This window comes from Protomyctophum parallelum (assembly GCF_964188405.1).
Source record: "Protomyctophum parallelum genome assembly, chromosome: 11".
In the NCBI taxonomy this organism is placed as follows: Eukaryota; Metazoa; Chordata; class Actinopteri; order Myctophiformes; family Myctophidae; genus Protomyctophum; species Protomyctophum parallelum.
In genome coordinates, this window is record NC_139707.1 from 13,080,017 (window position 1) to 13,107,399 (window position 27,383).

Consider the following 27,383-nt stretch of genomic DNA (forward strand, 5'->3'; position numbering starts at 1 on the left):
CACTATTATTACTTTGACTTTAGCACTGACTTGTCCTTTAAATACAGTAAGTGCTACTTGTTGGGGTAGTTTTATTTGACCAGTGCACCTAACAAGAACTCAATCATGATGGTTGGAAACTCAATTTAACTATGGTTGTTTTATGTCACTATTATTACTTTGACTTTAGCACTGACTTGTCCTTTAAATACAGTAAGTGCTACTTGTTGGGGTAGTTTTATTTGACCAGTGCACCTAACAAGAACTCAATCATGGCGGTCATAAAACAAGAAGGATCTGTGTAAACAAATCAAGATTACCTCTAATGGAGACATTGATGATCTTTAAATTCATAAGTGCTTCCCTTTGGGGTTATCTTGGTTCTGTGGTATCATCTCTTACATTTTGTCAATAATGTTACTGTGACATTTTGATGTTAAGAGACACATGTATCTTGTGGTAAAACAAACAAATGAAAGCACCAGTCAACTAATAACATGCAAATGGCTTGCATGTAATCTGGTGGTGAGCAATGTGTGAAGTACCATCTAACTACGACCCAGGACACCCCCTATATAAGGTTTTCTATTTCTGCCATTCATAGCATTCCTACAAGCTGGAGGAGGACACAAGGCATAGATCAGTAGGTAAGAGCCCATTATGGGGGAAACAGTGTTTTAACTTGTGTCACTATTATTACTTTAACTTTAGCACTGACTTGTCTTTTAAATTCAGTAAGTGCTACTTGTTGGGGTAGTTTTAATTGACTGGTGCACATACTCGATTGGTGGAAATAAACACTGATTAACTCATAGCATAGAAGAGTTGACTCATGCACACAAAAATAGCTCCACCTTGATGGAAGCAACAAACTCAGATGTGGTTGAAAGTTGGTGGGCGTAAGCAAACTCAGATTACCTCAAATGGAGGCATTGATGATGTTTAAATTCATAAGTGCATCTCTTTGGGGTTGTCTTGGTTATGTATATTCATCTACCATATTATCCTCTGTCACTATTATTACTTTGACTTTAGCACTGACTTGTCCTTTAAATACAGTAAGTGCTACTTGTTGGGGTAGTTTTATTTGACCAGTGCACCTAACAAGAACTCAATCATGATGGTTGGAAACTCAATTTAACTATGGTTGTTTTATGTCACTATTATTACTTTGACTTTAGCACTGACTTGTCCTTTAAATACAGTAAGTGCTACTTGTTGGGGTAGTTTTATTTGACCAGGGCACCTAACAAGAACTCAATCATGGCGGTCATAAAACAAGAAGGATCTGTGTAAACAAATCAAGATTACCTCTAATGGAGACATTGATGATCTTTAAATTCATAAGTGCTTCCCTTTGGGGTTATCTTGGTTCTGTGGTATCATCTACCATATTATCCTCTGTCACTATTATTACTTTGACTTTAGCACTGACTTGTCCTTTAAATACAGTAAGTGCTACTTGTTGGGGTAGTTTTATTTGACCAGTGCACCTAACAAGAACTCAATCATGATGGTTGGAAACTCAATTTAACTATGGTTGTTTTATGTCACTATTATTACTTTGACTTTAGCACTGACTTGTCCTTTAAATACAGTAAGTGCTACTTGTTGGGGTAGTTTTATTTGACCAGGGCACCTAACAAGAACTCAATCATGGCGGTCATAAAACAAGAAGGATCTGTGTAAACAAATCAAGATTACCTCTAATGGAGACATTGATTATCTTTAAATTCATAAGTGCTTCCCTTTGGGGTTATCTTGGTTCTGTGGTATCATCTACCATATTATCCTCTGTCACTATTATTACTTTGACTTTAGCACTGACTTGTCCTTTAAATACAGTAAGTGCTACTTGTTGGGGTAGTTTTATTTGACCAGTGCACCTAACAAGAACTCAATCATGATGGTTGGATACGCAATGTAACTATGATTGTTTTATGTCACTATTATTACTTTGACTTTAGCACTGACTTGTCCTTTAAATACAGTAAGTGCTACTTGTTGGGGTAGTTTTATTTGACCAGTGCACCTAACAAGAACTCAATCATGGCGGTCATAAAACAAGAAGGATCTGTGTAAACAAATCAAGATTACCTCTAATGGAGACATTGATGATCTTTAAATTCATAAGTGCTTCCCTTTGGGGTTATCTTGGTTCTGTGGTATCATCTCTTACATTTTGTCAATAATGTTACTGTGACATTTTGATGTTAAGAGACACATGTATCTTGTGGTAAAACAAACAAATGAAAGCACCAGTCAACTAATAACATGCAAATGGCTTGCATGTAATCTGGTGGTGAGCAATGTGTGAAGTACCATGAAACTACGACCCAGGACACCCCCTATATAAGGTTTTCTATTTTTGCCATTCATAGCATTCCTACAAGCTGGAGGAGGACACAAGGCATAGATCAGTAGGTAAGAGCCCATTATGGGGGAAACAGTGTTTTAACTTGTGTCACTATTATTACTTTAACTTTAGCACTGACTTGTCTTTTAAATTCAGTAAGTGCTACTTGTTGGGGTAGTTTTAATTGACTGGTGCACATACTCGATTGGTGGAAATAAACACTGATTAACTCATAGCATAGAAGAGTTGACTCATGCACACAAAAATAGCTCCACCTTGATGGAAGCAACAAACTCAGATGTGGTTGAAAGTTGGTGGGCGTAAGCAAACTCAGATTACCTCAAATGGAGGCATTGATGATGTTTATATTCATAAGTGCATCTCTTTGGGGTTGTCTTGGTTCTGTATATTCATCTACCATATTATCCTCTGTCACTATTATTACTTTGACTTTAGCACTGACTTGTCCTTTAAATACAGTAAGTGCTACTTGTTGGGGTAGTTTTATTTGACCAGTGCACCTAACAAGAACTCAATCATGATGGTTGGATACTCAATGTAACTATGATTGTTTTATGTCACTATTATTACTTTGACTTTAGCACTGACTTGTCCTTTAAATACAGTAAGTGCTACTTGTTGGGGTAGTTTTAATTGACCAGTGCACCTAACAAGAACTCAATCATGGCGGTCATAAAACAAGAAGGATCTGTGTAAACAAATCAAGATTACCTCTAATGGAGACATTGATGATCTTTAAATTCATAAGTGCTTCCCTTTGGGGTTATCTTGGTTCTGTGGTATCATCTCTTACATTTTGTCAATAATGTTACTGTGACATTTTGATGTTAAGAGACACATGTATCTTGTGGTAAAACAAACAAATGAAAGCACCAGTCAACTAATAACATGCAAATGGCTTGCATGTAATCTGGTGGTGAGCAATGTGTGAAGTACCATCTAACTACGACCCAGGACACCCCCTATATAAGGTTTTCTATTTCTGCCATTCATAGCATTCCTACAAGCTGGAGGAGGACACAAGGCATAGATCAGTAGGTAAGAGCCCATTATGGGGGAAACAGTGTTTTAACTTGTGTCACTATTATTACTTTAACTTTAGCACTGACTTGTCTTTTAAATTCAGTAAGTGCTACTTGTTGGGGTAGTTTTAATTGACTGGTGCACATACTCGATTGGTGGAAATAAACACTGATTAACTCATAGCATAGAAGAGTTGACTCATGCACACAAAAATAGCTCCACCTTGATGGAAGCAACAAACTCAGATGTGGTTGAAAGTTGGTGGGCGTAAGCAAACTCAGATTACCTCAAATGGAGGCATTGATGATGTTTAAATTCATAAGTGCATCTCTTTGGGGTTGTCTTGGTTATGTATATTCATCTACCATATTATCCTCTGTCACTATTATTACTTTGACTTTAGCACTGACTTGTCCTTTAAATACAGTAAGTGCTACTTGTTGGGGTAGTTTTATTTGACCAGTGCACCTAACAAGAACTCAATCATGATGGTTGGAAACTCAATTTAACTATGGTTGTTTTATGTCACTATTATTACTTTGACTTTAGCACTGACTTGTCCTTTAAATACAGTAAGTGCTACTTGTTGGGGTAGTTTTATTTGACCAGGGCACCTAACAAGAACTCAATCATGGCGGTCATAAAACAAGAAGGATCTGTGTAAACAAATCAAGATTACCTCTAATGGAGACATTGATGATCTTTAAATTCATAAGTGCTTCCCTTTGGGGTTATCTTGGTTCTGTGGTATCATCTACCATATTATCCTCTGTCACTATTATTACTTTGACTTTAGCACTGACTTGTCCTTTAAATACAGTAAGTGCTACTTGTTGGGGTAGTTTTATTTGACCAGTGCACCTAACAAGAACTCAATCATGATGGTTGGAAACTCAATTTAACTATGGTTGTTTTATGTCACTATTATTACTTTGACTTTAGCACTGACTTGTCCTTTAAATACAGTAAGTGCTACTTGTTGGGGTAGTTTTATTTGACCAGGGCACCTAACAAGAACTCAATCATGGCGGTCATAAAACAAGAAGGATCTGTGTAAACAAATCAAGATTACCTCTAATGGAGACATTGATTATCTTTAAATTCATAAGTGCTTCCCTTTGGGGTTATCTTGGTTCTGTGGTATCATCTACCATATTATCCTCTGTCACTATTATTACTTTGACTTTAGCACTGACTTGTCCTTTAAATACAGTAAGTGCTACTTGTTGGGGTAGTTTTATTTGACCAGTGCACCTAACAAGAACTCAATCATGATGGTTGGATACGCAATGTAACTATGATTGTTTTATGTCACTATTATTACTTTGACTTTAGCACTGACTTGTCCTTTAAATACAGTAAGTGCTACTTGTTGGGGTAGTTTTATTTGACCAGTGCACCTAACAAGAACTCAATCATGGCGGTCATAAAACAAGAAGGATCTGTGTAAACAAATCAAGATTACCTCTAATGGAGACATTGATGATCTTTAAATTCATAAGTGCTTCCCTTTGGGGTTATCTTGGTTCTGTGGTATCATCTCTTACATTTTGTCAATAATGTTACTGTGACATTTTGATGTTAAGAGACACATGTATCTTGTGGTAAAACAAACAAATGAAAGCACCAGTCAACTAATAACATGCAAATGGCTTGCATGTAATCTGGTGGTGAGCAATGTGTGAAGTACCATGAAACTACGACCCAGGACACCCCCTATATAAGGTTTTCTATTTTTGCCATTCATAGCATTCCTACAAGCTGGAGGAGGACACAAGGCATAGATCAGTAGGTAAGAGCCCATTATGGGGGAAACAGTGTTTTAACTTGTGTCACTATTATTACTTTAACTTTAGCACTGACTTGTCTTTTAAATTCAGTAAGTGCTACTTGTTGGGGTAGTTTTAATTGACTGGTGCACATACTCGATTGGTGGAAATAAACACTGATTAACTCATAGCATAGAAGAGTTGACTCATGCACACAAAAATAGCTCCACCTTGATGGAAGCAACAAACTCAGATGTGGTTGAAAGTTGGTGGGCGTAAGCAAACTCAGATTACCTCAAATGGAGGCATTGATGATGTTTAAATTCATAAGTGCATCTCTTTGGGGTTGTCTTGGTTCTGTATATTCATCTACCATATTATCCTCTGTCACTATTATTACTTTGACTTTAGCACTGACTTGTCCTTTAAATACAGTAAGTGCTACTTGTTGGGGTAGTTTTATTTGACCAGTGCACCTAACAAGAACTCAATCATGATGGTTGGATACTCAATGTAACTATGATTGTTTTATGTCACTATTATTACTTTGACTTTAGCACTGACTTGTCCTTTAAATACAGTAAGTGCTACTTGTTGGGGTAGTTTTAATTGACCAGTGCACCTAACAAGAACTCAATCATGGCGGTCATAAAACAAGAAGGATCTGTGTAAACAAATCAAGATTACCTCTAATGGAGACATTGATGATCTTTAAATTCATAAGTGCTTCCCTTTGGGGTTATCTTGGTTCTGTGGTATCATCTCTTACATTTTGTCAATAATGTTACTGTGACATTTTGATGTTAAGAGACACATGTATCTTGTGGTAAAACAAACAAATGAAAGCACCAGTCAACTAATAACATGCAAATGGCTTGCATGTAATCTGGTGGTGAGCAATGTGTGAAGTACCATGAAACTACGACCCAGGACACCCCCTATATAAGGTTTTCTATTTTTGCCATTCATAGCATTCCTACAAGCTGGAGGAGGACACAAGGCATAGATCAGTAGGTAAGAGCCCATTATGGGGGAAACAGTGTTTTAACTTGTGTCACTATTATTACTTTAACTTTAGCACTGACTTGTCTTTTAAATTCAGTAAGTGCTACTTGTTGGGGTAGTTTTAATTGACTGGTGCACATACTCGATTGGTGGAAATAAACACTGATTAACTCATAGCATAGAAGAGTTGACTCATGCACACAAAAATAGCTCCACCTTGATGGAAGCAACAAACTCAGATGTGGTTGAAAGTTGGTGGGCGTAAGCAAACTCAGATTACCTCAAATGGAGGCATTGATGATGTTTAAATTCATAAGTGCATCTCTTTGGGGTTGTCTTGGTTCTGTATATTCATCTACCATATTATCCTCTGTCACTATTATTACTTTGACTTTAGCACTGACTTGTCCTTTAAATACAGTAAGTGCTACTTGTTGGGGTAGTTTTATTTGACCAGTGCACCTAACAAGAACTCAATCATGATGGTTGGATACTCAATGTAACTATGATTGTTTTATGTCACTATTATTACTTTGACTTTAGCACTGACTTGTCCTTTAAATACAGTAAGTGCTACTTGTTGGGGTAGTTTTAATTGACCAGTGCACCTAACAAGAACTCAATCATGGCGGTCATAAAACAAGAAGGATCTGTGTAAACAAATCAAGATTACCTCTAATGGAGACATTGATGATCTTTAAATTCATAAGTGCTTCCCTTTGGGGTTATCTTGGTTCTGTGGTATCATCTCTTACATTTTGTCAATAATGTTACTGTGACATTTTGATGTTAAGAGACACATGTATCTTGTGGTAAAACAAACAAATGAAAGCACCAGTCAACTAATAACATGCAAATGGCTTGCATGTAATCTGGTGGTGAGCAATGTGTGAAGTACCATGAAACTACGACCCAGGACACCCCCTATATAAGGTTTTCTATTTTTGCCATTCATAGCATTCCTACAAGCTGGAGGAGGACACAAGGCATAGATCAGTAGGTAAGAGCCCATTATGGGGGAAACAGTGTTTTAACTTGTGTCACTATTATTACTTTAACTTTAGCACTGACTTGTCTTTTAAATTCAGTAAGTGCTACTTGTTGGGGTAGTTTTAATTGACTGGTGCACATACTCGATTGGTGGAAATAAACACTGATTAACTCATAGCATAGAAGAGTTGACTCATGCACACAAAAATAGCTCCACCTTGATGGAAGCAACAAACTCAGATGTGGTTGAAAGTTGGTGGGCGTAAGCAAACTCAGATTACCTCAAATGGAGGCATTGATGATGTTTAAATTCATAAGTGCATCTCTTTGGGGTTGTCTTGGTTCTGTATATTCATCTACCATATTATCCTCTGTCACTATTATTACTTTGACTTTAGCACTGACTTGTCCTTTAAATACAGTAAGTGCTACTTGTTGGGGTAGTTTTATTTGACCAGTGCACCTAACAAGAACTCAATCATGATGGTTGGATACTCAATGTAACTATGATTGTTTTATGTCACTATTATTACTTTGACTTTAGCACTGACTTGTCCTTTAAATACAGTAAGTGCTACTTGTTGGGGTAGTTTTAATTGACCAGTGCACCTAACAAGAACTCAATCATGGCGGTCATAAAACAAGAAGGATCTGTGTAAACAAATCAAGATTACCTCTAATGGAGACATTGATGATCTTTAAATTCATAAGTGCTTCCCTTTGGGGTTATCTTGGTTCTGTGGTATCATCTCTTACATTTTGTCAATAATGTTACTGTGACATTTTGATGTTAAGAGACACATGTATCTTGTGGTAAAACAAACAAATGAAAGCACCAGTCAACTAATAACATGCAAATGGCTTGCATGTAATCTGGTGGTGAGCAATGTGTGAAGTACCATCTAACTACGACCCAGGACACCCCCTATATAAGGTTTTCTATTTCTGCCATTCATAGCATTCCTACAAGCTGGAGGAGGACACAAGGCATAGATCAGTAGGTAAGAGCCCATTATGGGGGAAACAGTGTTTTAACTTGTGTCACTATTATTACTTTAACTTTAGCACTGACTTGTCTTTTAAATTCAGTAAGTGCTACTTGTTGGGGTAGTTTTAATTGACTGGTGCACATACTCGATTGGTGGAAATAAACACTGATTAACTCATAGCATAGAAGAGTTGACTCATGCACACAAAAATAGCTCCACCTTGATGGAAGCAACAAACTCAGATGTGGTTGAAAGTTGGTGGGCGTAAGCAAACTCAGATTACCTCAAATGGAGGCATTGATGATGTTTAAATTCATAAGTGCATCTCTTTGGGGTTGTCTTGGTTATGTATATTCATCTACCATATTATCCTCTGTCACTATTATTACTTTGACTTTAGCACTGACTTGTCCTTTAAATACAGTAAGTGCTACTTGTTGGGGTAGTTTTATTTGACCAGTGCACCTAACAAGAACTCAATCATGATGGTTGGAAACTCAATTTAACTATGGTTGTTTTATGTCACTATTATTACTTTGACTTTAGCACTGACTTGTCCTTTAAATACAGTAAGTGCTACTTGTTGGGGTAGTTTTATTTGACCAGGGCACCTAACAAGAACTCAATCATGGCGGTCATAAAACAAGAAGGATCTGTGTAAACAAATCAAGATTACCTCTAATGGAGACATTGATGATCTTTAAATTCATAAGTGCTTCCCTTTGGGGTTATCTTGGTTCTGTGGTATCATCTACCATATTATCCTCTGTCACTATTATTACTTTGACTTTAGCACTGACTTGTCCTTTAAATACAGTAAGTGCTACTTGTTGGGGTAGTTTTATTTGACCAGTGCACCTAACAAGAACTCAATCATGATGGTTGGAAACTCAATTTAACTATGGTTGTTTTATGTCACTATTATTACTTTGACTTTAGCACTGACTTGTCCTTTAAATACAGTAAGTGCTACTTGTTGGGGTAGTTTTATTTGACCAGGGCACCTAACAAGAACTCAATCATGGCGGTCATAAAACAAGAAGGATCTGTGTAAACAAATCAAGATTACCTCTAATGGAGACATTGATTATCTTTAAATTCATAAGTGCTTCCCTTTGGGGTTATCTTGGTTCTGTGGTATCATCTACCATATTATCCTCTGTCACTATTATTACTTTGACTTTAGCACTGACTTGTCCTTTAAATACAGTAAGTGCTACTTGTTGGGGTAGTTTTATTTGACCAGTGCACCTAACAAGAACTCAATCATGATGGTTGGATACGCAATGTAACTATGATTGTTTTATGTCACTATTATTACTTTGACTTTAGCACTGACTTGTCCTTTAAATACAGTAAGTGCTACTTGTTGGGGTAGTTTTATTTGACCAGTGCACCTAACAAGAACTCAATCATGGCGGTCATAAAACAAGAAGGATCTGTGTAAACAAATCAAGATTACCTCTAATGGAGACATTGATGATCTTTAAATTCATAAGTGCTTCCCTTTGGGGTTATCTTGGTTCTGTGGTATCATCTCTTACATTTTGTCAATAATGTTACTGTGACATTTTGATGTTAAGAGACACATGTATCTTGTGGTAAAACAAACAAATGAAAGCACCAGTCAACTAATAACATGCAAATGGCTTGCATGTAATCTGGTGGTGAGCAATGTGTGAAGTACCATGAAACTACGACCCAGGACACCCCCTATATAAGGTTTTCTATTTTTGCCATTCATAGCATTCCTACAAGCTGGAGGAGGACACAAGGCATAGATCAGTAGGTAAGAGCCCATTATGGGGGAAACAGTGTTTTAACTTGTGTCACTATTATTACTTTAACTTTAGCACTGACTTGTCTTTTAAATTCAGTAAGTGCTACTTGTTGGGGTAGTTTTAATTGACTGGTGCACATACTCGATTGGTGGAAATAAACACTGATTAACTCATAGCATAGAAGAGTTGACTCATGCACACAAAAATAGCTCCACCTTGATGGAAGCAACAAACTCAGATGTGGTTGAAAGTTGGTGGGCGTAAGCAAACTCAGATTACCTCAAATGGAGGCATTGATGATGTTTATATTCATAAGTGCATCTCTTTGGGGTTGTCTTGGTTCTGTATATTCATCTACCATATTATCCTCTGTCACTATTATTACTTTGACTTTAGCACTGACTTGTCCTTTAAATACAGTAAGTGCTACTTGTTGGGGTAGTTTTATTTGACCAGTGCACCTAACAAGAACTCAATCATGATGGTTGGATACTCAATGTAACTATGATTGTTTTATGTCACTATTATTACTTTGACTTTAGCACTGACTTGTCCTTTAAATACAGTAAGTGCTACTTGTTGGGGTAGTTTTAATTGACCAGTGCACCTAACAAGAACTCAATCATGGCGGTCATAAAACAAGAAGGATCTGTGTAAACAAATCAAGATTACCTCTAATGGAGACATTGATGATCTTTAAATTCATAAGTGCTTCCCTTTGGGGTTATCTTGGTTCTGTGGTATCATCTCTTACATTTTGTCAATAATGTTACTGTGACATTTTGATGTTAAGAGACACATGTATCTTGTGGTAAAACAAACAAATGAAAGCACCAGTCAACTAATAACATGCAAATGGCTTGCATGTAATCTGGTGGTGAGCAATGTGTGAAGTACCATCTAACTACGACCCAGGACACCCCCTATATAAGGTTTTCTATTTCTGCCATTCATAGCATTCCTACAAGCTGGAGGAGGACACAAGGCATAGATCAGTAGGTAAGAGCCCATTATGGGGGAAACAGTGTTTTAACTTGTGTCACTATTATTACTTTAACTTTAGCACTGACTTGTCTTTTAAATTCAGTAAGTGCTACTTGTTGGGGTAGTTTTAATTGACTGGTGCACATACTCGATTGGTGGAAATAAACACTGATTAACTCATAGCATAGAAGAGTTGACTCATGCACACAAAAATAGCTCCACCTTGATGGAAGCAACAAACTCAGATGTGGTTGAAAGTTGGTGGGCGTAAGCAAACTCAGATTACCTCAAATGGAGGCATTGATGATGTTTAAATTCATAAGTGCATCTCTTTGGGGTTGTCTTGGTTATGTATATTCATCTACCATATTATCCTCTGTCACTATTATTACTTTGACTTTAGCACTGACTTGTCCTTTAAATACAGTAAGTGCTACTTGTTGGGGTAGTTTTATTTGACCAGTGCACCTAACAAGAACTCAATCATGATGGTTGGAAACTCAATTTAACTATGGTTGTTTTATGTCACTATTATTACTTTGACTTTAGCACTGACTTGTCCTTTAAATACAGTAAGTGCTACTTGTTGGGGTAGTTTTATTTGACCAGGGCACCTAACAAGAACTCAATCATGGCGGTCATAAAACAAGAAGGATCTGTGTAAACAAATCAAGATTACCTCTAATGGAGACATTGATGATCTTTAAATTCATAAGTGCTTCCCTTTGGGGTTATCTTGGTTCTGTGGTATCATCTACCATATTATCCTCTGTCACTATTATTACTTTGACTTTAGCACTGACTTGTCCTTTAAATACAGTAAGTGCTACTTGTTGGGGTAGTTTTATTTGACCAGTGCACCTAACAAGAACTCAATCATGATGGTTGGAAACTCAATTTAACTATGGTTGTTTTATGTCACTATTATTACTTTGACTTTAGCACTGACTTGTCCTTTAAATACAGTAAGTGCTACTTGTTGGGGTAGTTTTATTTGACCAGGGCACCTAACAAGAACTCAATCATGGCGGTCATAAAACAAGAAGGATCTGTGTAAACAAATCAAGATTACCTCTAATGGAGACATTGATTATCTTTAAATTCATAAGTGCTTCCCTTTGGGGTTATCTTGGTTCTGTGGTATCATCTACCATATTATCCTCTGTCACTATTATTACTTTGACTTTAGCACTGACTTGTCCTTTAAATACAGTAAGTGCTACTTGTTGGGGTAGTTTTATTTGACCAGTGCACCTAACAAGAACTCAATCATGATGGTTGGATACGCAATGTAACTATGATTGTTTTATGTCACTATTATTACTTTGACTTTAGCACTGACTTGTCCTTTAAATACAGTAAGTGCTACTTGTTGGGGTAGTTTTATTTGACCAGTGCACCTAACAAGAACTCAATCATGGCGGTCATAAAACAAGAAGGATCTGTGTAAACAAATCAAGATTACCTCTAATGGAGACATTGATGATCTTTAAATTCATAAGTGCTTCCCTTTGGGGTTATCTTGGTTCTGTGGTATCATCTCTTACATTTTGTCAATAATGTTACTGTGACATTTTGATGTTAAGAGACACATGTATCTTGTGGTAAAACAAACAAATGAAAGCACCAGTCAACTAATAACATGCAAATGGCTTGCATGTAATCTGGTGGTGAGCAATGTGTGAAGTACCATGAAACTACGACCCAGGACACCCCCTATATAAGGTTTTCTATTTTTGCCATTCATAGCATTCCTACAAGCTGGAGGAGGACACAAGGCATAGATCAGTAGGTAAGAGCCCATTATGGGGGAAACAGTGTTTTAACTTGTGTCACTATTATTACTTTAACTTTAGCACTGACTTGTCTTTTAAATTCAGTAAGTGCTACTTGTTGGGGTAGTTTTAATTGACTGGTGCACATACTCGATTGGTGGAAATAAACACTGATTAACTCATAGCATAGAAGAGTTGACTCATGCACACAAAAATAGCTCCACCTTGATGGAAGCAACAAACTCAGATGTGGTTGAAAGTTGGTGGGCGTAAGCAAACTCAGATTACCTCAAATGGAGGCATTGATGATGTTTAAATTCATAAGTGCATCTCTTTGGGGTTGTCTTGGTTATGTATATTCATCTACCATATTATCCTCTGTCACTATTATTACTTTGACTTTAGCACTGACTTGTCCTTTAAATACAGTAAGTGCTACTTGTTGGGGTAGTTTTATTTGACCAGTGCACCTAACAAGAACTCAATCATGATGGTTGGAAACTCAATTTAACTATGGTTGTTTTATGTCACTATTATTACTTTGACTTTAGCACTGACTTGTCCTTTAAATACAGTAAGTGCTACTTGTTGGGGTAGTTTTATTTGACCAGTGCACCTAACAAGAACTCAATCATGGCGGTCATAAAACAAGAAGGATCTGTGTAAACAAATCAAGATTACCTCTAATGGAGACATTGATGATCTTTAAATTCATAAGTGCTTCCCTTTGGGGTTATCTTGGTTCTGTGGTATCATCTCTTACATTTTGTCAATAATGTTACTGTGACATTTTGATGTTAAGAGACACATGTATCTTGTGGTAAAACAAACAAATGAAAGCACCAGTCAACTAATAACATGCAAATGGCTTGCATGTAATCTGGTGGTGAGCAATGTGTGAAGTACCATGAAACTACGACCCAGGACACCCCCTATATAAGGTTTTCTATTTTTGCCATTCATAGCATTCCTACAAGCTGGAGGAGGACACAAGGCATAGATCAGTAGGTAAGAGCCCATTATGGGGGAAACAGTGTTTTAACTTGTGTCACTATTATTACTTTAACTTTAGCACTGACTTGTCTTTTAAATTCAGTAAGTGCTACTTGTTGGGGTAGTTTTAATTGACTGGTGCACATACTCGATTGGTGGAAATAAACACTGATTAACTCATAGCATAGAAGAGTTGACTCATGCACACAAAAATAGCTCCACCTTGATGGAAGCAACAAACTCAGATGTGGTTGAAAGTTGGTGGGCGTAAGCAAACTCAGATTACCTCAAATGGAGGCATTGATGATGTTTAAATTCATAAGTGCATCTCTTTGGGGTTGTCTTGGTTATGTATATTCATCTACCATATTATCCTCTGTCACTATTATTACTTTGACTTTAGCACTGACTTGTCCTTTAAATACAGTAAGTGCTACTTGTTGGGGTAGTTTTATTTGACCAGTGCACCTAACAAGAACTCAATCATGATGGTTGGAAACTCAATTTAACTATGGTTGTTTTATGTCACTATTATTACTTTGACTTTAGCACTGACTTGTCCTTTAAATACAGTAAGTGCTACTTGTTGGGGTAGTTTTATTTGACCAGGGCACCTAACAAGAACTCAATCATGGCGGTCATAAAACAAGAAGGATCTGTGTAAACAAATCAAGATTACCTCTAATGGAGACATTGATGATCTTTAAATTCATAAGTGCTTCCCTTTGGGGTTATCTTGGTTCTGTGGTATCATCTACCATATTATCCTCTGTCACTATTATTACTTTGACTTTAGCACTGACTTGTCCTTTAAATACAGTAAGTGCTACTTGTTGGGGTAGTTTTATTTGACCAGTGCACCTAACAAGAACTCAATCATGATGGTTGGAAACTCAATTTAACTATGGTTGTTTTATGTCACTATTATTACTTTGACTTTAGCACTGACTTGTCCTTTAAATACAGTAAGTGCTACTTGTTGGGGTAGTTTTATTTGACCAGGGCACCTAACAAGAACTCAATCATGGCGGTCATAAAACAAGAAGGATCTGTGTAAACAAATCAAGATTACCTCTAATGGAGACATTGATTATCTTTAAATTCATAAGTGCTTCCCTTTGGGGTTATCTTGGTTCTGTGGTATCATCTACCATATTATCCTCTGTCACTATTATTACTTTGACTTTAGCACTGACTTGTCCTTTAAATACAGTAAGTGCTACTTGTTGGGGTAGTTTTATTTGACCAGTGCACCTAACAAGAACTCAATCATGATGGTTGGATACGCAATGTAACTATGATTGTTTTATGTCACTATTATTACTTTGACTTTAGCACTGACTTGTCCTTTAAATACAGTAAGTGCTACTTGTTGGGGTAGTTTTATTTGACCAGTGCACCTAACAAGAACTCAATCATGGCGGTCATAAAACAAGAAGGATCTGTGTAAACAAATCAAGATTACCTCTAATGGAGACATTGATGATCTTTAAATTCATAAGTGCTTCCCTTTGGGGTTATCTTGGTTCTGTGGTATCATCTCTTACATTTTGTCAATAATGTTACTGTGACATTTTGATGTTAAGAGACACATGTATCTTGTGGTAAAACAAACAAATGAAAGCACCAGTCAACTAATAACATGCAAATGGCTTGCATGTAATCTGGTGGTGAGCAATGTGTGAAGTACCATGAAACTACGACCCAGGACACCCCCTATATAAGGTTTTCTATTTTTGCCATTCATAGCATTCCTACAAGCTGGAGGAGGACACAAGGCATAGATCAGTAGGTAAGAGCCCATTATGGGGGAAACAGTGTTTTAACTTGTGTCACTATTATTACTTTAACTTTAGCACTGACTTGTCTTTTAAATTCAGTAAGTGCTACTTGTTGGGGTAGTTTTAATTGACTGGTGCACATACTCGATTGGTGGAAATAAACACTGATTAACTCATAGCATAGAAGAGTTGACTCATGCACACAAAAATAGCTCCACCTTGATGGAAGCAACAAACTCAGATGTGGTTGAAAGTTGGTGGGCGTAAGCAAACTCAGATTACCTCAAATGGAGGCATTGATGATGTTTAAATTCATAAGTGCATCTCTTTGGGGTTGTCTTGGTTATGTATATTCATCTACCATATTATCCTCTGTCACTATTATTACTTTGACTTTAGCACTGACTTGTCCTTTAAATACAGTAAGTGCTACTTGTTGGGGTAGTTTTATTTGACCAGTGCACCTAACAAGAACTCAATCATGATGGTTGGAAACTCAATTTAACTATGGTTGTTTTATGTCACTATTATTACTTTGACTTTAGCACTGACTTGTCCTTTAAATACAGTAAGTGCTACTTGTTGGGGTAGTTTTATTTGACCAGTGCACCTAACAAGAACTCAATCATGGCGGTCATAAAACAAGAAGGATCTGTGTAAACAAATCAAGATTACCTCTAATGGAGACATTGATGATCTTTAAATTCATAAGTGCTTCCCTTTGGGGTTATCTTGGTTCTGTGGTATCATCTCTTACATTTTGTCAATAATGTTACTGTGACATTTTGATGTTAAGAGACACATGTATCTTGTGGTAAAACAAACAAATGAAAGCACCAGTCAACTAATAACATGCAAATGGCTTGCATGTAATCTGGTGGTGAGCAATGTGTGAAGTACCATGAAACTACGACCCAGGACACCCCCTATATAAGGTTTTCTATTTTTGCCATTCATAGCATTCCTACAAGCTGGAGGAGGACACAAGGCATAGATCAGTAGGTAAGAGCCCATTATGGGGGAAACAGTGTTTTAACTTGTGTCACTATTATTACTTTAACTTTAGCACTGACTTGTCTTTTAAATTCAGTAAGTGCTACTTGTTGGGGTAGTTTTAATTGACTGGTGCACATACTCGATTGGTGGAAATAAACACTGATTAACTCATAGCATAGAAGAGTTGACTCATGCACACAAAAATAGCTCCACCTTGATGGAAGCAACAAACTCAGATGTGGTTGAAAGTTGGTGGGCGTAAGCAAACTCAGATTACCTCAAATGGAGGCATTGATGATGTTTAAATTCATAAGTGCATCTCTTTGGGGTTGTCTTGGTTATGTATATTCATCTACCATATTATCCTCTGTCACTATTATTACTTTGACTTTAGCACTGACTTGTCCTTTAAATACAGTAAGTGCTACTTGTTGGGGTAGTTTTATTTGACCAGTGCACCTAACAAGAACTCAATCATGATGGTTGGAAACTCAATTTAACTATGGTTGTTTTATGTCACTATTATTACTTTGACTTTAGCACTGACTTGTCCTTTAAATACAGTAAGTGCTACTTGTTGGGGTAGTTTTATTTGACCAGTGCACCTAACAAGAACTCAATCATGGCGGTCATAAAACAAGAAGGATCTGTGTAAACAAATCAAGATTACCTCTAATGGAGACATTGATGATCTTTAAATTCATAAGTGCTTCCCTTTGGGGTTATCTTGGTTCTGTGGTATCATCTCTTACATTTTGTCAATAATGTTACTGTGACATTTTGATGTTAAGAGACACATGTATCTTGTGGTAAAACAAACAAATGAAAGCACCAGTCAACTAATAACATGCAAATGGCTTGCATGTAATCTGGTGGTGAGCAATGTGTGAAGTACCATGAAACTACGACCCAGGACACCCCCTATATAAGGTTTTCATAGCTTTTTCGTAGCTTTTTCGTCTCGCTTTTTCGTCTCGCTTTTTCGTCTCGCTTTTTCGTCACGCTTTTTCGTCACGCTTTTTCGTCTCGCTTTATCGTCTCGCTTTATCGTCTCGCTTTTTCGTCTCGCTTTTTCGTCTCGCTTTATCGTCTCGCTTTTTCGTCTCGCTTTTTCATCTCGCCTTTTCATCTCGCCTTTTCATCGCTTTTTCATCTCGCTTTTTCATCTCGCTTTTTCATCGCTTTTTCTTCTCGCTTTTTCGTCTCGCTTTTTCGTTTTGTCTCGCTTTTTTTTCTCGCTTTTTCATCGCTTTTTCATCGCTTTTTCATCTCGCTTTTTCATCTCGCTTTTTCATCTCGCTTTTTCATCTCGCTTTTTCATCGCTTTTTCATCGCTTTTTCGTCTCGCTTTTTTATAGCTTTTTCGTCTCGCTTTTTCGTCTCGCTTTTTCGTCTCGCTTATTCGTCACGCTTTTTCGTCTGGCTTTATCGTCTCGCTTTTTCGTCTCGCTTTTTCGTCTCGCTTTTCCGTCACGCTTTACCGTCACGCTTTTCCGTCACGCTTTTCCGTCACGCTTTTCCGGCACGCTTTTCCGTCACGCTTTTTCGTCACGCTTTTTCGTCACGCTTTTTCATCACGCTTTTTCAAGTTAACTTTTTCAAGTTAACTTTTTCAAGTTAACTTTTTGAAAATCGAGAATCGAGAATCGAGAAATTGAGAAATCATCGAGAATCGAGAAATCATCGAAAAAAAGTTAACCTTTTCAAAAGTTTTTAGTTTTATTAGAGTTTTTAGTTTTATTCGAGTTGGACCTGTAAATTACAACAAAACAAAAACCAAGGCACTGGTGTGGTACTTCCTGGTTTTCCAGAACGGGGTTCAAGTCCCTGCGGTGCTCTGCTCAATTTGTTGTATTTCCATGGTTTATTTTCTGCTCATTGTGTTGCCTTTTCATAGATAACCCCCAGGTGCCTTACTGTGTTTGTACTCCCTACAGTTATATTACAGGACTTAAAAATCCCAGTTTTTCATCATTTTTGAGGATTTGAAAAAAAAATTCAAAAAACATGGGTTATAGCCCATTGTTTTTTTGAAATTTTGAATTTTTTTAAACCTCGTTTTTCATCATTTTTAAACATGGGCTATAGCCCCTACCGTACGGCATACTATAACACGCAGTTTTTCATCATTTTTGAGGATTTGAAAAAAAATCAAAATTTCAAAAAACATGGGTTATAGCCCATCGTTTTTTATAAATTTTGAAAAAAAATTAAACCTCGTTTTTCATCATTTTTAAACATGGGCTATAGCCCCTACCGTACGGCATACTATAACACGCCGTTTTTCATCATTTTTGAGGATGTGAAAAAAATTCAAATTTTCAAAAAACATGGGTTATAGCCAATCGTTTTTTTTTAATTTTGAAAAAAATTTAAACCTCGTTTTTCATCATTTTTAAACATGGGCTATAGCCCCTACCGTACGGCATACTATAACACGCCGTTTTTCATCATTTTTGAGGATGTGAAAAAATTTCAAAATTTCAAAAAACATGGGTTATAGCCAATCGTTTTTTTGAAATTTTGAAAAAAATTTAAACCTCGTTTTTCATCATTTTTAAACATGGGCTATAGCCCCTACCGTACGGCATACTATAACACGCCGTTTTTCATCATTTTTGAGGATTTGAAAAAAAATCAAAATTTAAAAAAACATGGGCCCATTGTTTTTTTGAAATTTTGAATTTTTTTAAACCTCGTTTTTCATCATTTTTAAACATGGGCTATAGCCCCTACCGTACGGCATACTATAACACGCAGTTTTTCATCATTTTTGAGGATTTGAAAAAAAAATCAAAATTTCAAAAAACATGGGTTATAGCCCATCGTTTTTTTGAAATTTTGAAAAAAATTTAAACCTCGTTTTTCATCATTTTTAAACATGGGCTTTAGCCCCTACCGTACGGCATACTATAACACGCAGTTTTTCATCATTTTTGAGGATTTGAAAAAAAATCAAAATTTCAAAAAACATGGGTTATAGCCCATCGTTTTTTTATAAATTTTGAAAAAAAAGATAAACCTCGTTTTTCATCATTTTTAAACATGGGCTATAGCCCCTACCGTACGGCATACTATAACACGCCGTTTTTCATCATTTTTGAGGATGTGAAAAAATTTTAAAATTTCAAAAAACATGGGTTATAGCCAATCGTTTTTTTGAAATTTTGAAAAAAAATTAAACCTCGTTTTTCATCATTTTTAAACATGGGCTATAGCCCCTACCGTACGGCATACTATAACACGCCGTTTTTCATCATTTTTGAGGATTTGAAAAAAAATCAAAATTTAAAAAAACATGGGCCCATTGTTTTTTTGAAATTTTGAATTTTTTTAAACCTCGTTTTTCATCATTTTTAAACATGGGCTATAGCCCCTACCGTACGGCATACTATAACACGCAGTTTTTCATCATTTTTGAGGATTTGAAAAAAAAATCAAAATTTCAAAAAACATGGGTTATAGCCCATCGTTTTTTTGAAATTTTGAAAAAAATTTAAACCTCGTTTTTCATCATTTTTAAACATGGGCTTTAGCCCCTACCGTACGGCATACTATAACACGCAGTTTTTCATCATTTTTGAGGATTTGAAAAAAAATCAAAATTTCAAAAAACATGGGTTATAGCCCATCGTTTTTTATAAATTTTGAAAAAAAATTAAACCTCGTTTTTCATCATTTTTAAACATGGGCTATAGCCCCTACCGTACGGCATACTATAACACGCCGTTTTTCATCATTTTTGAGGATGTGAAAAAAATTCAAAATTTCAAAAAACATGGGTTATAGCCAATCATTTTTTTTTATTTTGAAAAAAATTTAAACCTCGTTTTTCATCATTTTTAAACATGGGCTATAGCCCCTACCGTACGGCATACTATAACACGCCGTTTTTCATCATTTTTGAGGATGTGAAAAAATTTCAAAATTTCAAAAAACATGGGTTATAGCCAATCGTTTTTTTGAAATTTTGAAAAAAATTTAAACCTCGTTTTTCATCATTTTTAAACATGGGCTATAGCCCCTACCGTACGGCATACTATAACACGCCGTTTTTCATCATTTTTGAGGATTTGAAAAAAATTTAAAATTTAAAAAAACATGGGTTATAGCCCATTGTTTTTTTTAAATTTTGAATTTTCTTAAACCTCGTTTTTCATCATTTTTAAACATGGGCTATAGCCCCTACCGTACGGCATACTATAACACGCAGTTTTTCATCATTTTTGAGGATTTGAAAAAAAATCAAAATTTCAAAAAACATGGGTTATAGCCCATCGTTTTTTTGAAATTTTGACATTTTTTTAAACCTCGTTTTTCATCATTTTTAAACATGGGCTTTAGCCCCTACCGTACGGCATACTATAACACGCAGTTTTTCATCATTTTTGAGGATTTGAAAAAAAATCAAAATTTCAAAAAACATGGGTTATAGCCCATCGTTTTTTTGAAATTTTGAAAAAATTTTAAACCTTGTTTTTCATCATTTTTAAACATGGGCTATAGCCCCTACCGTACGGCATACTATAACACGCCGTTTTTCATCATTTTTGAGGATTTGAAAAAAATTCAAAATAAAAAAAAACATGGGTTATAGCCCATCGTTTTTTTGAAATTTTGATTTTTTTTTTAAACCTCGTTTTTCATCATTTTTAAACATGGGCTATAGCCCCTACCATACGGCATACTATAACACGCCGTTTTTCATCATTTTTGAGGATTTGAAAAAAAATCAAAATTTCAAAAAACATGGGTTATAGCCCATCGTTTTTTATAAATTTTGAAAAAAAATTAAACCACGTTTTTCATCATTTTTAAACATGGGCTATAGCCCCTACCGTACGGCATACTATAACACGCCGTTTTTCATCATTTTTGAGGATGTGAAAAAAATTCAAAATTTCAAAAAACATGGGTTATAGCCAATCGTTTTTTTTAAATTTTGAAAAAAATGTAAACCTCGTTTTTCATCATTTTTAAACATGGGCTATAACCCCTACCGTACGGCATACTATAACACGCCGTTTTTCATCATTTTTGAGGATGTGAAAAAATTTCAAAATTTCAAAAAACATGGGTTATAGCCAATCGTTTTTTTTTAATTTTGAAAAAAATTTAAACCTCGTTTTTCATCATTTTTAAACATGGGCTATAGCTAGGGTTGGGATTCGTTAGGATTTTAACGGTTCCGGATCCTTCCCGGATCCCTCTTAACGGTTCCGGTTCCTAACGGTTCCCTTAACGGATCCTAATATTATTTTTTTCCCCGTTTTTCTGACATAGATTATGCTTATATTATAACTAACCTAACCAAGTACATAATAAACACAAATTAATTAATTAAATTATTGAAAATGCACTTTACAATTATGAGGTGGCACTATTATTTAAACTTCACCACCACCAGCAGCAGCAGCTAGGCACCACAACAATATCATTGTTGCAATTTGTACTGTATATTAAATATACAGTACACAATATTGATATTGTTGTAGTGACAAATGTTGTCTTTAATGTTCAAATTAATTTAATATGAAGGACCCCTTACCCTAATGGAAACAAGCCATAGTGCTTTCTTGGATTATAGCAGACCTTGTATTGAACTGTAGGCTACGTTCCTGTGCTTTTTTTCTGCAAATTGTTTATAAAGTAATCAATCTATGGCGGTATATGCACCTAAACGCTGGGCTCTCAACAGCCACGCAATTAATTTAGAGCCAAATTAAAAGCACGTTAGTAGTTTTTATTTTCCATTACGTTACTAGCCTGGGGAAAGTAAACCAGCCTTGCATCAGATCGTCCCCCGCTGGCTGTGGTGAAGCTGCGGGGAGAGCAGGCACGGCTTTCCGCATGGCTCTCAAACGCGATGTGTAGGCATATTGATTTTGAGATGTTTCCTCTATGTTCACGTGGTACAAGTTGCAACAACCTTTGCTAGCAACTCTCGCATTTATTGCACTTTGCATGCTCACTGCTCAGCCTCAGTCATTTCCCTCTCTGTTAACCACACTTTGGCGACATACTTATACTGTCCCACTCGCTCCACAGCGGTCGCTGAATGCACAGAACAGTGGGCGTATCCTCCCCGACCCCACTCACTCATGTAGGTGGGGTGACGTCACCCCAGGCTCTGCTTGCATGCAGGCACAGACACAGCGGAGCTAAATGACAACTGATGAGATCCGTTTGGGGAACCGTTAATAAAAAAACGATGGAACCGGCTCCGGATCCGCAATGTCGGAACCGGGTCTGAAATGGACCCGGTTCCGAATCCCAACCCTAGCTATAGCCCCTACCGTACGGCATACTATAACACGCCGTTTTTCATCATTTTTGAGGATGTGACAAAATTTCCAAATTTCAAAAAACATGGGTTATAGCCAATCGTTTTTTTGAAATTTTGAAAAAAATTTAAACCTCGTTTTTCATCATTTTTAAACATGGGCTATAGCCCCTACCGTACGGCATACTATAACACGCCGTTTTTCATCATTTTTGAGGATTTGAAAAAAATTTAAAATTTAAAAAAACATGGGTTATAGCCCATTGTTTTTTTGAAATTTTTAATTTTTTTTAAACCTCGTTTTTCATCATTTTTAAACATGGGCTATAGCCCCTACCGTACGGCATACTATAACACGCAGTTTTTCATCATTTTTGAGGATTTGAAAAAAAATCAAAATTTCAAAAAACATGGGTTATAGCCCATCGTTTTTTTGAAATTTTGACATTTTTTTAAACCTCGTTTTTCATCATTTTTAAACATGGGCTTTAGCCCCTACCGTACGGCATACTATAACACGCAGTTTTTCATCATTTTTGAGGATTTGAAAAAAAATCAAAATTTCAAAAAACATGGGTTATAGCCCATCGTTTTTTTGAAATTTTGAAATTTTTTTAAACCTTGTTTTTCATCATTTTTAAACATGGGCTATAGCCCCTACCGTACGGCATACTATAACACGCCGTTTTTCATCATTTTTGAGGATTTGAAAAAAATTCAAAATTAAAAAAAACATGGGTTATAGCCCATCGTTTTTTGGAAATTTTGATTTTTTTTTAAAACCTCGTTTTTCATCATTTTTAAACATGGGCTATAGCCCCTACCGTACGGCATACTATAACACGCCGTTTTTCATCATTTTTGAGGATGTGAAAAAAATTCAAAATTTCAAAAAACATGGGTTATAGCCAATCGTTTTTTTGAAATTTTGAAAAAAAATTAAACCTCGTTTTTCATCATTTTTAAACATGGGCTATAGCCCCTACCGTACGGCATACTATAACACGCCGTTTTTCATCATTTTTGAGGATTTGAAAAAAATTCAAAATTTTAAAAAACATGGGTTATAGCCCATTGTTTTTTTGAAATTTTGAAATTTTTTTAAACCTTGTTTTTCATCATTTTTAAACATGGGCTATAGCCCCTACCGTACGGCATACTATAACACGCCGTTTTTCATCATTTTTGAGGATTTGAAAAAAAATCAAAATTAAAAAAAACATGGGTTATAGCCCATCGTTTTTTGAAATTTTGAAAAAAGAAATTAACCTCGTTTTTCATCATTTTTGAACATGGGCTATAGCCCCTACCGTACGGCATACTATAACACGCCGTTTTTCATCATTTTTGAGGATGTGAAAAAATTTCAAAATTTCAAAAAACATGGGTTATAGCCAATCGTTTTTTTTTAATTTTGAAAAAAATTTAAACCTCGTTTTTCATCATTTTTAAACATGGGCTATAGCCCCTACCGTACGGCATACTATAACACGCCGTTTTTCATCATTTTTGAGGATGTGACAAAATTTCAAAATTTCAAAAAACATGGGTTATAGCCAATCGTTTTTTTGAAATTTTGAAAAAAATTTAAACCTCGTTTTTCATCATTTTTAAACATGGGCTATAGCCCCTACCGTACGGCATACTATAACACGCCGTTTTTCATCATTTTTGAGGATTTGAAAAAAAAATTAAATTTAAAAAAACATGGTTTATAGCCCATTGTTTTTTTGAAATTTTTAATTTTTTTAAACCTCGTTTTTCATCATTTTTAAACATGGGCTATAGCCCCTACCGTACGGCATACTATAACACGCAGTTTTTCATCATTTTTGAGGATTTGAAAAAAAATCAAAATTTCAAAAAACATGGGTTATAGCCCATCGTTTTTTTGAAATTTTGACATTTTTTTAAACCTCGTTTTTCATCATTTTTAAACATGGGCTTTAGCCCCTACCGTACGGCATACTATAACACGCAGTTTTTCATCATTTTTGAGGATTTGAAAAAAAATCAAAATTTCAAAAAACATGGGTTATAGCCCATCGTTTTTTTGAAATTTTGAAAAAAATTTAAACCTTGTTTTTCATCATTTTTAAACATGGGCTATAGCCCCTACCGTACGGCATACTATAACACGCCGTTTTTCATCATTTTTGAGGATTTGAAAAAAATTCAAAATTAAAAAAAACATGGGTTATAGCCCATCGTTTTTTTGAAATTTTGATTTTTTTTTTAAACCTCGTTTTTCATCATTTTTAAACATGGGCTATAGCCCCTACCGTACGGCATACTATAACACGCCGTTTTTCATCATTTTTGAGGATTTGAAAAAAAATCAAAATTTCAAAAAACATGGGTTATAGCCCATCGTTTTTTGAAATTTTGAAAAAAGAAATTAACCTCGTTTTTCATCATTTTTGAACATGGGCTATAGCCCCTACCGTACGGCATACTATAACACGCCGTTTTTCATCATTTTTGAGGATGTGAAAAAAATTCAAAATTTCAAAAAACATGGGTTATAGCCAATCGTTTTTTTTAAATTTTGAAAAAAATTTAAACCTCGTTTTTCATCATTTTTAAACATGGGCTATAGCCCCTACCGTACGGCATACTATAACACGCCGTTTTTCATCATTTTTGAGGATGTGAAAAAAATTCAAAATTTCAAAAAACATGGGTTATAGCCAATCGTTTTTTTGAAATTTTGAAAAAAAATTAAACCTCGTTTTTCATCATTTTTAAACATGGGCTATAGCCCCTACCGTACGGCATACTATAACACGCCGTTTTTCATCATTTTTGAGGATTTGAAAAAAATTCAAAATTTTAAAAAACATGGGTTATAGCCCATTGTTTTTTTGAAATTTTGAATTTTTTTTAAACCTTGTTTTTCATCATTTTTAAACATGGGCTATAGCCCCTACCGTACGGCATACTATAACACGCCGTTTTTCATCATTTTTGAGGATTTGAAAAAAAATCAAAATTAAAAAAAACATGGGTTATAGCCCATCGTTTTTTTGAAATTTTGATTTTTTTTTTAAACCTCGTTTTTCATCATTTTTAAACATGGGCTATAGCCCCTACCGTACGGCATACTATAACACGCCGTTTTTCATCATTTTTGAGGATTTGAAAAAAAATCAAAATTTCAAAAAACATGGGTTATAGCCCATCGTTTTTTGAAATTTTGAAAAAAGAAATTAACCTCGTTTTTCATCATTTTTGAACATGGGCTATAGCCCCTACCGTACGGCATACTATAACACGCCGTTTTTCATCATTTTTGAGGATGTGAAAAAAATTCAAAATTTCAAAAAACATGGGTTATAGCCAATCGTTTTTTTTAAATTTTGAAAAAAATTTAAACCTCGTTTTTCATCATTTTTAAACATGGGCTATAGCCCCTACCGTACGGCATACTATAACACGCCGTTTTTCATCATTTTTGAGGATGTGAAAAAAATTCAAAATTTCAAAAAACATGGGTTATAGCCAATCGTTTTTTTGAAATTTTGAAAAAAAATTAAACCTCGTTTTTCATCATTTTTAAACATGGGCTATAGCCCCTACCGTACGGCATACTATAACACGCCGTTTTTCATCATTTTTGAGGATTTGAAAAAAATTCAAAATTTAAAAAAAACATGGGTTATAGCCCATTGTTTTTTTGAAATTTTGATTTTTTTTTAAACCTTGTTTTTCATCATTTTTAAACATGGGCTATAGCCCCTACCGTATGGCATACTATAACACGCCGTTTTTCATCATTTTTGAGGATTTGAAAAAAATTCAAAATTAAAAAAAACATGGGTTATAGCCCATCGTTCTTTTGAAATTTTGATTTTTTTTTTAAACCTCGTTTTTCATCATTTTTAAACATGGGCTATAGCCCCTACCGTACGGCATACTATAACACGCCGTTTTTCATCATTTTTGAGGATTTGAAAAAAAATCAAAATTTCAAAAAACATGGGTTATAGCCCATCGTTTTTTGAAATTTTGAAAAAAGAAATTAACCTCGTTTTTCATCATTTTTGAACATGGGCTATAGCCCCTACCGTACGGCATACTATAACACGCCGTTTTTCATCATTTTTGAGGATGTGAAAAAAATTCAAAATTTCAAAAAACATGGGTTATAGCCAATCGTTTTTTTTAAATTTTGAAAAAAATTTAAACCTCGTTTTTCATCATTTTTAAACATGGGCTATAGCCCCTACCGTACGGCATACTATAACACGCCGTTTTTCATCATTTTTGAGGATGTGGAAAAAATTCAAAATTTCAAAAAACATGGGTTATAGCCAATCGTTTTTTTGAAATTTTGAAAAAAAATTAAACCTCGTTTTTCATCATTTTTAAACATGGGCTATAGCCCCTACCGTACGGCATACTATAACACGCCGTTTTTCATCATTTTTGAGGATTTGAAAAAAATTCAAAATTTAAAAAAACATGGGTTATAGCCCATTGTTTTTTTGAAATTTTGAATTTTTTTAAACCTCGTTTTTCATCATTTTTAAACATGGGCTTTAGCCCCTACCGTACGGCATACTATAACACGCAGTTTTTCATCATTTTTGAGGATTTGAAAAAAAATCAAAATTTCAAAAAACATGGGTTATAGCCCATCGTTTTTTGAAATTTTG